This window comes from Lissotriton vulgaris, chromosome 8 (assembly GCF_964263255.1).
Source record: "Lissotriton vulgaris chromosome 8, aLisVul1.2, whole genome shotgun sequence".
Taxonomy (NCBI): Eukaryota; Metazoa; Chordata; class Amphibia; order Caudata; family Salamandridae; genus Lissotriton; species Lissotriton vulgaris.
In genome coordinates, this window is record NC_141696.1 from 737,751,415 (window position 1) to 737,761,017 (window position 9,603).

The 9,603-nt window shown below is 43.7% G+C and overlaps 1 protein-coding gene across 1 annotated transcript in view; it reads right to left on the reverse strand.

The window, feature by feature from the left end:
* LOC147697938 (heparan-sulfate 6-O-sulfotransferase 3-like) overlaps positions 1 to 6,463 on the reverse strand; it is a 681,633-nt gene extending 675,170 nt beyond the window's left edge. The window contains exon 1 of the mRNA XM_086933376.1: positions 6,413 to 6,463. The gene's annotated coding sequence lies outside the window, so the exon portion shown is untranslated. The remainder of the gene's footprint in view (positions 1 to 6,412) is intronic.
* Positions 6,464 to 9,603: the final 3,140 nt, after the last annotated feature.

The following is a 9,603-nucleotide window of genomic DNA, read 5'->3' on the forward strand; positions in this document are numbered from 1 at the left end:
TCCTTAAACTAAAAATAATGATGTTGAATTCTTTATACCTGCAATGGGAGGAGAGCATACTGTTCTTATTCACAAAAACAATTCATTTAATTATTTCTTTTAGCTACCAAGAGTAGTGAAACTATCAAGAACCTGCAGCTCTGGGCCTACTGTTGAGGCAACTTAAACAACCCACAGTTACATTAATATGAATATAATGTCACTCTACACGTTATGAATACAAAAATGATAGTGTCTCTAATACATATAAATCCTACTTAAAGATATACTTTATGATTCTATGTTTACGATGTTGAATAAATGCATTTAATAAACGTAGTACACTGCACACAATAGAACTGTAGATAAATGTGTTTAAACAATTAATATAATACACCCCTACATTTTAGAGTGCTGTGTGCGCTCTATCATAACCAACGTACAACCTCTCAATCTAAACTGTATATAAAGCCCATACCATATTCAAGCAATACAGTTTTGTAGCTCTATTTTAGGATTTTACACAGGCATACAAATGCACTCTTTATCCAACAATCACAACACTAGTTATTCTTTAAATCTCAACAGAAAATGGGCATACTCACAAAGTACATGCTAGACAGAAACCCCTTCACCATCACACAGACAACAAGGCACCAAAGTGCTGCCAATTCAATGTCAGTTCTGTGCACCACACCATTATACAACCTAGAAATATATAGATAAAAAGTGATATATCTACAGGCATACAAATGCACTCTTTATCCAACAATCATAACACTAGTTATCAGTGGCGGCTGGTGCTTTTTGAAAGTGGTGAATCAGAAAGGTTTGCGTTGAGTATAAAGTGCATGTGAGCAACCTTTCATCAAACAGTGTGGAGTGGTTGAAAAAAGGGTACAAATAAACTCGCAAAATCTAACTCATGCAGAGTGACACATCACTCAGCCTGCACCCACACAGACACATTGCTTTACTCACCTTCAATCACATTTACAACAAGGGGTGGTGAGGGACAGAGTCTCTGAATTAAACAGAAAGCTCTCACCCAGTCAAGAGATCAGGGCTAGATCCAACACCGTTTTTTAGCTCACTGCACCATCCCAGTTTCAGAACCTGGCTGTATGCAAATTAGTCTGTTCCTGTCCCAGTGCATGATGGGAACAGGGCAAACCAAACTACAAAAGCCAATTCTTACACTGGGAAGGAAACAAGCTCCCGGGGACCGGTTTCTGGCATTACAGCCGTCTTCGGCCCGGTTTGCTTGAATCCTGATGGTGCAATGAGCAAGGGTCTCACATCTGAGAATACCCTTCCACGCTTAGGGTGGACAAAAATATTTACAACAAGGGGTGGTGAGGGACAGAGTCTCTGAATTAAACAGAAAGCTCTCACCCAGTCAAGAGATCAGGGCTAGATCCAACACCGTTTTTTAGCTCACTGCACCATCCCAGTTTCAGAACCTGGCTGTATGCAAATTAGTCTGTTCCTGTCCCAGTGCATGATGGGAACAGGGCAAACCAAACTACAAAAGCCAATTCTTACACTGGGAAGGAAACAAGCTCCCGGGGACCGGTTTCTGGCATTACAGCCGTCTTCGGCCCGGTTTGCTTGAATCCTGATGGTGCAATGAGCAAGGGTCTCACATCTGAGAATACCCTTCCACGCTTAGGGTGGACAAAAATATTTACAACAAGGGGTGGTGAGGGACCGAGTCTCTGAATTAAACAGAAAGCTCTCACCCAGTCAAGAGATCAGGGCTAGATCCAACACCGTTTTTTAGCTCACTGCACCATCCCAGTTTCAGAACCTGGCTGTATGCAAATTAGTCTGTTCCTGTCCCAGTGCATGATGGGAACAGGGCAAACCAAACTACAAAAGCCAATTCTTACACTGGGAAGGAAACAAGCTCCCGGGGACCGGTTTCTGGCATTACAGCCGTCTTCGGCCCGGTTTGCTTGAATCCTGATGGTGCAATGAGCAAGGGTCTCACATCTGAGAATACCCTTCCACGCTTAGGGTGGACAAAAATATTTACAACAAGGGGTGGTGAGGGACAGAGTCTCTGAATTAAACAGAAAGCTCTCACCCAGTCAAGAGATCAGGGCTAGATCCAACACCGTTTTTTAGCTCACTGCACCATCCCAGTTTCAGAACCTGGCTGTATGCAAATTAGTCTGTTCCTGTCCCAGTGCATGATGGGAACAGGGCAAACCAAACTACAAAAGCCAATTCTTACACTGGGAAGGAAACAAGCTCCCGGGGACCGGTTTCTGGCATTACAGCCGTCTTCGGCCCGGTTTGCTTGAATCCTGACGGTGCAATGAGCAAGGGTCTCACATCTGAGAATACCCTTCCACGCTTAGGGTGGACAAAAATATTTACAACAAGGGGTGGTGAGGGACAGAGTCTCTGAATTAAACAGAAAGCTCTCACCCAGTCAAGAGATCAGGGCTAGATCCAACACCGTTTTTTAGCTCACTGCACCATCCCAGTTTCAGAACCTGGCTGTATGCAAATTAGTCTGTTCCTGTCCCAGTGCATGATGGGAACAGGGCAAACCAAACTACAAAAGCCAATTCTTACACTGGGAAGGAAACAAGCTCCCGGGGACCGGTTTCTGGCATTACAGCCGTCTTCGGCCCGGTTTGCTTGAATCCTGATGGTGCAATGAGCAAGGGTCTCACATCTGAGAATACCCTTCCACGCTTAGGGTGGACAAAAATATTTACAACAAGGGGTGGTGAGGGACAGAGTCTCTGAATTAAACAGAAAGCTCTCACCCAGTCAAGAGATCAGGGCTAGATCCAACACCGTTTTTTAGCTCACTGCACCATCCCAGTTTCAGAACCTGGCTGTATGCAAATTAGTCTGTTCCTGTCCCAGTGCATGATGGGAACAGGGCAAACCAAACTACAAAAGCCAATTCTTACACTGGGAAGGAAACAAGCTCCCGGGGACCGGTTTCTGGCATTACAGCCGTCTTCGGCCCGGTTTGCTTGAATCCTGATGGTGCAATGAGCAAGGGTCTCACATCTGAGAATACCCTTCCACGCTTAGGGTGGACAAAAATATTTACAACAAGGGGTGGTGAGGGACAGAGTCTCTGAATTAAACAGAAAGCTCTCACCCAGTCAAGAGATCAGGGCTAGATCCAACACCGTTTTTTAGCTCACTGCACCATCCCAGTTTCAGAACCTGGCTGTATGCAAATTAGTCTGTTCCTGTCCCAGTGCATGATGGGAACAGGGCAAACCAAACTACAAAAGCCAATTCTTACACTGGGAAGGAAACAAGCTCCCGGGGACCGGTTTCTGGCATTACAGCCGTCTTCGGCCCGGTTTGCTTGAATCCTGATGGTGCAATGAGCAAGGGTCTCACATCTGAGAATACCCTTCCACGCTTAGGGTGGACAAAAATATTTACAACAAGGGGTGGTGAGGGACAGAGTCTCTGAATTAAACAGAAAGCTCTCACCCAGTCAAGAGATCAGGGCTAGATCCAACACCGTTTTTTAGCTCACTGCACCATCCCAGTTTCAGAACCTGGCTGTATGCAAATTAGTCTGTTCCTGTCCCAGTGCATGATGGGAACAGGGCAAACCAAACTACAAAAGCCAATTCTTACACTGGGAAGGAAACAAGCTCCCGGGGACCGGTTTCTGGCATTACAGCCGTCTTCGGCCCGGTTTGCTTGAATCCTGATGGTGCAATGAGCAAGGGTCTCACATCTGAGAATACCCTTCCACGCTTAGGGTGGACAAAAATATTTACAACAAGGGGTGGTGAGGGACAGAGTCTCTGAATTAAACAGAAAGCTCTCACCCAGTCAAGAGATCAGGGCTAGATCCAACACCGTTTTTTAGCTCACTGCACCATCCCAGTTTCAGAACCTGGCTGTATGCAAATTAGTCTGTTCCTGTCCCAGTGCATGATGGGAACAGGGCAAACCAAACTACAAAAGCCAATTCTTACACTGGGAAGGAAACAAGCTCCCGGGGACCGGTTTCTGGCATTACAGCCGTCTTCAAGCCCTGATCTTTGGACTGGGTAAGAGTGGTCTGCTCAATTCAGACACTCTGTTCATCACCACCCCGTTTTGTAAATCACCTTCAATCACAGGCACACACTGCTTCACTCACCCTGCACTCACAAGACCATACCATTCATCCAGTGCATTCACACAGTCACACAACTCACTCTGTGCTCACATAAGCACACCATTCACTCGTACAATCTTACTACTCAACCAGTGGGCTCTCATTACTCACCCTGCGCACTGCTTGCCCTGCACTCAAACGCACGCAACACACTCTGCAATTGCACACAGTCACAATATTCACCATCATCACCACACATCATATACGCACACAGACCCCAGGCTGCAGCAGAACTAAATGCTCCCTGCAACCACACTCTCAAGCAGAGTCATGCAGTGTGTTGGAGGGGGGGGGGCTGTGGAGGCCCAGCATAGGAACTACAAGGCTGCAGTCATTTCAGGAGTCCGCACTGATGATGACCCCCTTTGAAGTCCAGTCCGGTAGAACCATTAGGAACATATCTGAAAGCTGGTATTTTCCCAAGTACATACTTCAAATATCAAAAGAAGAGAGCACTTTAAAACCTGCTAATAGCTGCCATAATGATTTCCTACTGAGTAATGCATGACCACAGATTGCTTTACTACATTAAAAATCTGGAAAAGGGACTTGGTTGACATAGTAAAATCGTTAGGTGGCCCAGCTCACATCTGGCCAAAAGTTTGAATCCTGTAATTTTGATTTCATCTTTCCAAGGTTGATAACGTGTATTCTGTTAGTTTTAGTAATACACCTCTATGTAAAAATACTAAAGAAAGCATGAGCTAACACAAGGATTGTTCAGCGTGACCCCATGATACCAAGACGTGTTTTTCAGGGCCAACAAAACACAATAAATGGAAGAGGTGAGCCAGACATTAATGCGGGTTGGTGGCAGTGGCTTCTCTCGTCCTGTGCGGGCAGAATACACCTGGCAGCACTGGGCATGAAAAGGCCCTAAGCAGTCGCAGCCGGCATTATGGGCCGGTGGGGTGGGGGGGTGGGGGGGTGGAAAAGGTGTTGTCGCGCTGCGGATGGGATGGCAGGATAAATAATAAAAGTCAAACTTACCTGCTTCCCACCTTTAAGTTCCGAGACTCCAGATTCCCGCCGTACTGCGTTTGGAATTCCCAGGGTGCTGCTCGTCAACAGGAAGGCTGCAGGCAGCCTCCCTCCCCTCCACCACAGTGCAGCGCTGTGATTTGTGCGGCCGCTGCCCCACCCGCGTCATTTTCTCTCTGTATGCTGCAGCATACAGAGAGAACAGGGATAGTGGGCGGTGTTTCTCGAGGGCAGGGGGAGTGGCTTGCCCACTGTTGTTGATACTGTCTGTTTGGACGGCCTCAGGCTGCTCAAACAGACAGTATTAACAACAGTGGGCAAGCCACTCCCCCTGCCCTCGAGTAAAACCGCCCACTCTCTCAACCAGGAACTTCTGCTTTCTCGTCGTGCGAGAAGGCAGAAACAAATGGTAGTTATTACGGTAATAACCACCATTTGTTTCTGCCTTCTCGCACGGCGAGAAAGCAGTGAGTCGGCGCCCAAACGCCCCTATAGAGGAGCCGCCACTGATAGTTATTTTTTAAATCTCAACAGCAAATGGGCATACTCACTCAGCACATGATAGACAGAAACCCCTTCACTATCACACAGACAACAAGGCACCAAAGTGCAGCCAATTCAATGTCAGTTCTGTGCCCCACACCATTATACAACCGAGAATATGGAGATAAAAGTAATATAAACATAACATACCCTCGCGATCACAACATTGCATTATATGCTAATTTGTACTGCATACTCATGAAAGCACTATACTCTGATACCTTCTCAATTTAGGAAAAAATGAGATGTCTTTTGGTAAAAACACTAGTCCATAAAAAACGTCACAAAGTTTCCACAGGTGGAAATCATTTACATTCATACAAACTTGCATAAAGCACTTCAAAACATAGCAAAGCCCAATATTTCGACTAGTCATACACTACTAAAAAAAATCAACATATACTTCAAATGATAGTTCATAAAGTTTGGTTGATGGTGCGATTCCATGATTTGAATAATAACAAAATAATTGAGGGAAAATCTGTCCAAATTCCTAGCTGCCACCTTTTCTCTAAATCCATTCTTTGTTTTTCCAATTTCTCAAACTGATTAAAAGCTGCATCACATCTCTCATTCTAAACTCTCAGTTTCCCATTCACAAAAGACAAGTTGAAAACAGTGGCAAATCACATTGGGGGTGGGGGGGGGGGGCGCAAAAATTATACACATAACACATACACATGATACACAAAACAAATACACAGTAATATACCAATTAACATAAATATACACATAAATAAATTCACTTACCTTACACTGCTGCTCGATGTTCTGCAGTAAATCCTCGTTGTTCTGCAGCACATCCTCTAAGTTCGTAACCCACAGCCAACTCTCTCATTCAATCAAGACGCTGTTCTAATGCATCTTGATTGGCTGGAGTGGACTGGCTCCATGCTCCAAAAGGCACTGTAGGCCTGTGCCTGCTCTCCAATCCAGTTGTCCAAGACAGCCGGGTTGGAGAGGTTAGAATTGTGCAAGTCTGTTTGGCTATAACAAGGTAGCCGGCAAAATCCACATGCAAACCTAAGTGCCCACTCCTCATTGCTGTCAGTCAATGACAATAGTGACGGAGTGGGCCTGCCCTGCCCTCGCTTCCTGTTTGCTGACAGGAAGTATCAAAAATAAAATGGCAAAAAAATCATGTTATTACTATTGCATTTTTTACGCTTTCTGCACAGCAGTCTGTGGGGGGCATCACTCTTCCGTTCCCATGGAGGAACCGCCATTGTAGAAACACGCAACTCCAGTTAGACTTCTCCATTTAAAGTGCACATTGTCCACTTTTATGGAACTTTCCATACCAAGCATGTTCCCTACCAGGCTGCATTACACAGCCTGGTAGGGAACATGTCCCCGTCTGAGCTCCGAACCACTACATTGCTGCGTTGTGATTGGCCTGGGGATTCTGGGAGGCTGTGTGCTTCCTGTTGCGGCGTGGATAAGATGTTGGAGGAGAAGCGGCAGCCGGCGACACTCAGGTAAATCTATTTTTAATTTTATTTTTCTATTCTCCCCTCTGCCCCTACCCCTGCCCCACCACCCCGTTCAGTAACATCCCCTACTGCATTTGTGCCCACCAAGGAATGACTTTCATGCCATCCCTAATGCTAATTTTTTGAAAATGGAAATTTGACAACACTGACATGTAAAAGTACGTTATTCCTGAATTGAGAATTAGCATAGAGAAAAGGTGTGCAAAATTCGTAAAAAATCGGTCCCTCAATTTCTAAGCACATCAACACCCTTTTAGTAAAATTTCATACGAAAAAATGAGTAGGAATATGATTTTTCCTAGTTTTCGGCATACTGTTGTATTGATTCCTTGTTGAGCGCAGGGAATTACTGTCAACAAGCAGTAGTGAATCTTGTTAGAAATACATCTGAATGTTGGCTATTAAATGTTCAATACAAAAGATGTGTGTCACTGCTTCCTCATAAAGTGTGTTTAGTAGCACTGAAGAAGATAGAAATTCGGATGCCAGGCAATTTTGCTCTGATGTTCGAAACATTTTCACCAGTCTTGAATCAAAATGCTGAATTTGCGCCAGCGATTTAATGCAAAGGTAATTTTATGCAAAGTTCCTACGAATATCACTACAACATTTCCCAGCTCTGGTGCAAAATTGACAAACCAAGGCCTAGATGTATCAAGGCTTTTGCGACTCGCAAAGGCCGAAATTCGCCGAATTTCGGCCTTTGCGACTCGCAAACGGCCTTTTTGCATTTTCTAGTATGTATGAAAAAATCGCAATTTAAGGAATCACAATAATTTGTGAATCCTTATTTTGCCATAGCATTTAAGGAATCGCAAATTTTGCGATTCCTTAAATGATATGTAAGAAACATTTTGAAATTGCGATTTTGTGTTTAGAAATCGCAAATTACCACCAACTTGTAGTTGGTGGTAATTTGCGATTTCTTTTAAAAATGCCCTATTTGGCATTTGTGAGGGTGGCATGTGACACACATACATGCCCATAGGGCATGTATGTGTGCCACATGCACACACATGTAGATTTCAGGGGTGCAGCAGGGTGTCTTTGAGACACCCCTGCACCCTTGAAATAATTCTCAAATTGCGATTAGCAAATTGCGAATTCGCAATTTGAGAATTATTGCACTATCATGCATTGGAAATTAGGCCTAGATGTATCAAGATTCCATTTTGCGAATCTTAAATAGCGATTTTTTGCGAATCGCTATTTAGAATTCGCAAAATAGAATGTATGTAAAAAATTGCATTTTTTTTGCGATTCCTTATTTATCTTTATTTGCGAATTCGCATTTTGCGAATTCGCAAATAAGGAACAATTCCCCATGCATTCCTATGGGCCAGGAGGCCCATAGGAATGATTGTGCAGTAATTCTCAAATTGCGAATTCGCAATTTGCTAATCGCAATTTGAGAATTATTTCAAGGGTGCAGGGGTGTCTCATGGACACCCTGCTGCACCCCTGAAACTTACATGTGTGTGCATATGGCACACATACATGCCCAATGGGCATGTATGTGTGTCACATGCCACCTTCAAAATAGTCATATTTTGTTTTTTAAAAGGATTTCGCAAATTAACACGAACCTCAAATTGGTGTTAATTTGCGATTCCTTAACCCGAATTCGCAATTTTAAAAAGAGTCATACATGCCATTTAAGGAATCGCAAAATTGCGATTCCTTAAATGCATAAGCAAAATAAGGAATCGCAATTTTTTGCGATTCCTTATTTTGCTAATTTCTGATACATCCCAAAAGATGCTAAATGTCCGTTTGCGATTCCTTAAGGCCGAAATTCTGCGAATTTCGGCCTTAACGAATCGCAAAAGGCTTGATACATCTAGGCCTTATTCTTTAATTGTGAATTTGCAAATTGCGAATTCGCAAATAAAGAATAATAAGGAATCTCTAAAAAATAGCGAATTTGTACATACATACCGTTTTGCGAATTCTAAATAGCGATTCGCAAAAAATTGCTATTTAGGATTCGCAAAACGGATTCTGGATACATCTGACCCCTAGTGCCCAATAGGCCAGCAGAGGTGCAATTCTTGCGGTCTAGCCTATGATATTTTTTAAGTGTTGTAAGGCCCCAACAGAATTGTAAAATCCTGTTATGGTAAGAAGCTGAAAGCTGAAATATGGAGACATGTGGACAGCATACTACTGGCCAGTGAAATGAAAGTAACTACTTGTAAAGTTGCTTGGCACACAACTCCTGGCAAAAAAACAACGCAGAACATACACAGAAAAGAGTATTGCAGAACTGACCGACTGGCGAACTGAAAGATAATCTGATTAGATGATGAATGACAGGGGCTAAATTGCAAAGGTCAAACACGCACAATATCTTGAAAAAAACATCCATCAAAGTATGAAACAAACATTTGTAAATGAAAAAAGAAAACATTAATTAGGACGCACAAGCGAACATAACCAGAAAACGAT